Source organism: Triticum aestivum, chromosome 2A, assembly GCF_018294505.1.
Source record: "Triticum aestivum cultivar Chinese Spring chromosome 2A, IWGSC CS RefSeq v2.1, whole genome shotgun sequence".
NCBI lineage: Eukaryota > Viridiplantae > Streptophyta > Magnoliopsida > Poales > Poaceae > Triticum > Triticum aestivum.
In genome coordinates this window covers 111,230,605-111,235,811 of record NC_057797.1, presented here as the reverse complement: position 1 = coordinate 111,235,811, position 5,207 = coordinate 111,230,605, and positions in this window count along the sequence as shown.

The following is a 5,207-nucleotide window of genomic DNA, read 5'->3' as shown; positions in this document are numbered from 1 at the left end:
CTCCGCCGCTGCATTGCCCCCTGCAGGAGAGGGGGAGGCCCGCTTGGGAATTCAAGAATTCGGCGGACATCATGAGGCTGCGGCCGGGCCTCAACTACAACTTCACCGTCTTGGAGCTGGACGCAATGCTCTTGGAGTTATTCAAACGCGACCCCCAGAACCCATTCACACTGCCGAGGGGCGTAGTTCCTTTGTGCAATAACTCTTCGCTTAACCGGATCCGCGCCATGATGCCGTTGTGCGATTCACACGGCATCGTCCCAACTTGGCAAGAGCCTGTAGATGACGTTGTGCGAGCGTTCTTCGACACCTTGGAGGAAGTGCCGGTCCGTGCCGACGAGCAGAAGAGCCTCGCCCGTGACACCACCGACGAGGAGCTGCAGCGCATCGCCACTAGGGCGGAAGAGGTTGCGATCGCAGCTACCGCGGGCGCGTTTGGGTTCACTGTGGAGGAGGCGGAGGCTGCGGAGGCGGCAAACCTTGCCGAGCGCGCGGAGTTCATGGGCGAGGAGGAGCCTGCCGGTTCCGAAGCCGAGTCGAGCGAGGCCGGCGAGGAGGAGGCCGAGGCTTCAGAGAACTTGCCACAGGCGGAGCCCTCGGCCTCGCCAAGGAGGCGCCCTCGCAGGGCTGGGGACGCAGCGGGGCGGCAGCCAGCTCCACAGCCACCGAGCCGCGCGACGCGCTCTACCGCGGCAAGCAATGTTGCCGCGGGAGCGCCTCACACAACAGCGGCAACCGGAGCGGGATCTTCCCGGGCCACTGCCACCGCCCCCGCCAAGCGAGCAAGGGATCCTACTCCTCCACCCCGCCGCACCGGAGGAGGGCCTGACTTCGATCTTTCCGCGCTCAGCTCCGACGAGGAGGAAGAAGAGTGAGTTTCTTTTGGTGCTCTTATAATCCTTCAATCTTGCTGTTTATATCTTGTATCTAACTTGCTCCAATCTGGACTCCTTTCTTTTCAGGACGCTGGCCCAGAGAGCAGCGAAGAGGGCCAAGGCCGCGGTGATCGTCATCGAGGATGACCCCATCGTGTCAGCAGGAGGTGGGTCCGAGACCACCTTGACGGACCCGGCAATCACCCCTCAGAACAGCCCCCAGCGCAGCCCCCAGCGTAAGTCCATAGTTTAGCCTTCTGCTGCCAAGCGCGCTTGAGTGCTTTTTCCTTTGTTGATATCTTCCTTGTTGACTTGTGCAGGAGCAGAGCAGCCTCATCGGGAGCGCCCGGAAGCTGGTCCCGAAGTGCCACCTGCTTCGACTGCGCCGCCAAGGGAGGAGTCCCCGGCAAGGGAGCGCTCTCCGGCAAGGGGGAACTCTCCGGCAAGAGACGGCACTGCTGATCCTGCAGCGACCGAGGCCGCAACTGCAGATCTCGGCGCAGGTAACCCATTTGCCCAGAAACTTTCCCTTGGGTTCTGCTTCTTCCGTTCTTCCTTTCTTGGATTTTTGATTGATTTTTCCTTCCTTCTTCGTTCTTCAGACCCATCTGCGGCTGAGCCAATGGAGACAGAGGGCACCGGCGAGGAAGGGGCCGGTGTTGACGAGGCCGCCGGCGAGGAGGCCGCCAGGGCTGCCGCCGCAGAAGCCGGCGAGGGGTCGGGCGATTGCACTGATGACTCGGAGGCCGCAGGAGCGCTAGGCGCTGCACCGACCGCCGATCCCTCTGCTGCTTCTGCAGAGCCGGGCTCCGAGGAGCCCCAGCCCGACGCCTACTTGAAGGCCGGTGATGATATCTTCATCAAGCTACCCTGGGCGTCGAGCTCCAGGGCGCCGGTCGAGGGGGAGACTTTCGACGGGGAGGTGCTCGCCTCTGCTGGACTGTCGCTGGTTGACGCGCCCAACAGCAGCAGTGGCGAGCCTGAGGAGGAGCAGCTGCTGCGGAAGCTGCTGTCACTCTACCGCACCCGGCAAGCCAAGCTGGCTTCCCGGGAAGCGCTTGTCGCGAAGGCGGGAGTTGACATGGAGAAGCGCGCGGAGGAGCTCCGGGGCCAAAATCAAGAAGCTCTCCGGTCCCTGGCGCAGGAGCGGGAGCGAGTCGACGAGGAGCGCACGGCCTTTCTTCTCGAGAAGGCCGCGGCTGAGGAGGAACAAAGGCTGGCTGCCGAGAAGCAGTCCGCGCGGGAAGGTGAACTAGTGCAGCGGAAGGCCCACCTCGACAGCTACGAGGAAGAGCTCGCCGAGCGCGAGTGAGCACTTGGCGGGGCGCTCAAGGAGGCAAAGGACGCTGCGGCAATTGCAGAGGCCGCCAAGAAAGAGCTGGAGGAGAGGTGGCGCAGCTGGAGGCTAACATTGGGAAGAGCGGCGAGGAGCTTGCCGCGCTCAAGCGTGAGCGTGAGAAGGATGCTGCCGCCCATGGTGAGCTGCAAGGTCTTCTCGCTGAGAGGGGCAAGGAGCTCAGCGCCGCCAAGGATTCCAAAGCAGACCTGGAGCTGAAGCTGGCCACGCTGACGCAGACGCTGGAGGCTGCCAAGGAACGGGAGAAGACCTTGTCAGAGAAGGTCAAGGCTGACGCGGCGCTGCTGGAGAGCATTGCAGTTACCCAGAACTCGTTCAGAGATACTGTGGAGCACTGGACCGAGGGTCTGGTGAACACTGCCGCAGTCATCAACGAGGAGCTGACGCAATTGGGGATGGAGGACTTTTGGTATCCTTCCGACGAGAGTCTTCAACCCAGCGCCAAGCTCAGCTTGTTCTTCAAGGGCATGGCGACGGCACTCCAGCGGCTCCGAGAGAGGATCCCGAAGCAGCTGGCCGACGAGTCGCGCAAAATCTGTGCCGGGGTTCTCCAGAAGGTGTTGATGAAGGTGGCCTTCTGCAACCCAGGCCTCAGCTTCACCAATGTCCTCAGGTCCTTGCCGCCTGACGCCGATCTGGATGCGCTCAAGGCCCTTGTCGCACCCATTATGGACAAGGTGAGCGAGATCAAGAGGGTCGAGGGCGGACGCGTAGACTAGGCCGTCCATTTCTTCTTTTCCCTTGTCGCTGCTAATCATGTTATGAAAACATTCTGTTAGAGCTGCAACAAGTTATCTTGTAATATAACTTTATTTCTGTTATCAATTGCTATGTTATTTCCTCTACTAGATTCCTTCCTTTGTATGTTTTTACCCTACGCTTCTAGGGAACTTGTCGGCGCAGGCGCCCGAGCCGCGAGCGCTGAGTGCGGAACTTCAGCAGCCTGCTGGCGGTGCTGCTTCCGACAAGAAACCTTGTCGCGACTAGATGCAGCACGCTTAAGCTGTTGAGCGGACTCGAAACAAAGTAAGGGTGCAACTAGCCACGGGTTGGTTCCTCCGCGCACAGGTTTTCCATACAAAGCAGGGTCATTCGAGGAAGATAACTTAAAAATTTAAAAAGTGATTGCTCAAACTTTGGCAACTTAGCTTTTCTGTCGTTTGCTTCCCGGTAAGGCAAGACTTTGCTCGAACGACGCCTGGTCCATACCACAATCTTCTCCTTCCCCCCCCCGGCAAACTTGTGTGCGAGAGAACCTTCTTTTCCTTTAAAAGAAAAAGAAAGAAGAGAAAATAATAATATGGAGCTCTTCGGCTCGTTACTGCTTACCGGATGTAGGTGCTGCACAAATTGTCAGATAATCGCATGCAAGAAAGGAACTAACGCATGAAATGGACAAGTTGTGCGGAGCACATGGGGTTTTACTTATGCACGGGATCTGCGCCCGGCTTTGTACAAAGGATTACATTCAACAGCGGCAAGACTTGTACAAAAGGTGGTTGCCGGAACGGGGTTCCGGCAACCGTGCCCTATGAGAAAAACTTACGAAGATGTTCTATGTTCCAGGAGTTGCTCGCCGAAATGCCACCTTCGGTCTCAAGGCGGACAGCGCCAGGCCTTGTGACTCGTCTCACCTGATAAGGGCCTTCCCACTTCGGCGTCAACTTGTTGGAATTCTTGGCGGACTGAACGCGCCGAAGAACAAGGTCGCCTTCCTCGAAGCTTCTGGCCTTAACTTTGCGGCTATGGTAGCTGCACAAAGCTTGCTGGTATCGAGCAGCTCGTACAGCAGCCTGAAGACGATCTTTCTCAAGGAGCAGCGCGTCGTCTTGCCACAGCTGTTCTTGCTCAAGCTCATCATAAGCGAGCACTCGAGGTGATCCGTATACGAGTTCCGTGGGGAGAACTGCCTCTGCTCCATAGACTAGAGCGAAAGGTGTCTGGCCAGTGGCTCGATTTGGCGTCGTTCTGATCGACCAAAGAACCACCGGCAGCTCCTCGATCCAGTTCCTTCCGCACTTGTGCAGCCTGTCGAAAGTTCTAGTCTTGAGCCCGCGCAGCACTTCAGCATTTGCCCTCTCTGCTTGACCGTTGCTTCTCGGATGAGCAACAGAAGCGAAGCAGACCTTGGCGCCAAGGTCTTGGACGTACTGCATGAAGGTGTGGCTCGTGAATTGTGTGCCGTTGTCGGTGATGATCCTGTTAGGGATCCCGAAATGGCAAACAATTGACCTGAAGAACTTGACTGCTGACTGTGCTATCACCTTCCTCACTGGCTGCACTTACGGCCACTTTGTGAACTTGTCGATTATGACGTACAAGTACTCAAGGCCCCCGACAACTCGGGGGAAGGGGCCGAGGATATCGAGCCCCCAGACCGAAAATGGCCAGGATAAAGGGATCGTCTGGAGAGCTTGAGCTGGCTGGTGTATCTATTTGGAGTGGAACTGGCACGCTTCACACTTGGTTACTTGTGCAGTTGCATCCTGGAGGGCTGTCGGCCAAAAGAAACCTTGCCGGAAAGCTTTGCCGGCAAGTGCTCTTGCGCCAATGTGGTGGCCACATATGCCTCCATGTATCTCTGCCAACAGCTTTTGTCCATCTTCCCGGCGAATACACTTCAATTGCACACCGTTGAGTCTTCTTCTGTACAGTATGCTATCGACAAACTGGTACATACTTGACTGCCGGGCTACTCTTTCCGCTTCTTCTTGTTCTTCGGGAAGTTCTCCTGTCTGAAGGAAGTGGACAATCTGCTGTGCCCATGCTGGAGCTTGTGGCTCGACAACAAGGACTCTGCGGGAACATCCGCTTCCACGGCAAGGACTTGTGGTCCTGCCGAAGCTTGATGTTCCCCGGCAAGCTTGCCGGAGCAAAACTTGTCGGGAGCGTCTGCTTCAACGGAACAAAGCATAAGGCTTGCTGGAGCAGACTGCCCCTCAGCCTCCTTGGTGTTGATCTTGGGGACTTTCTTG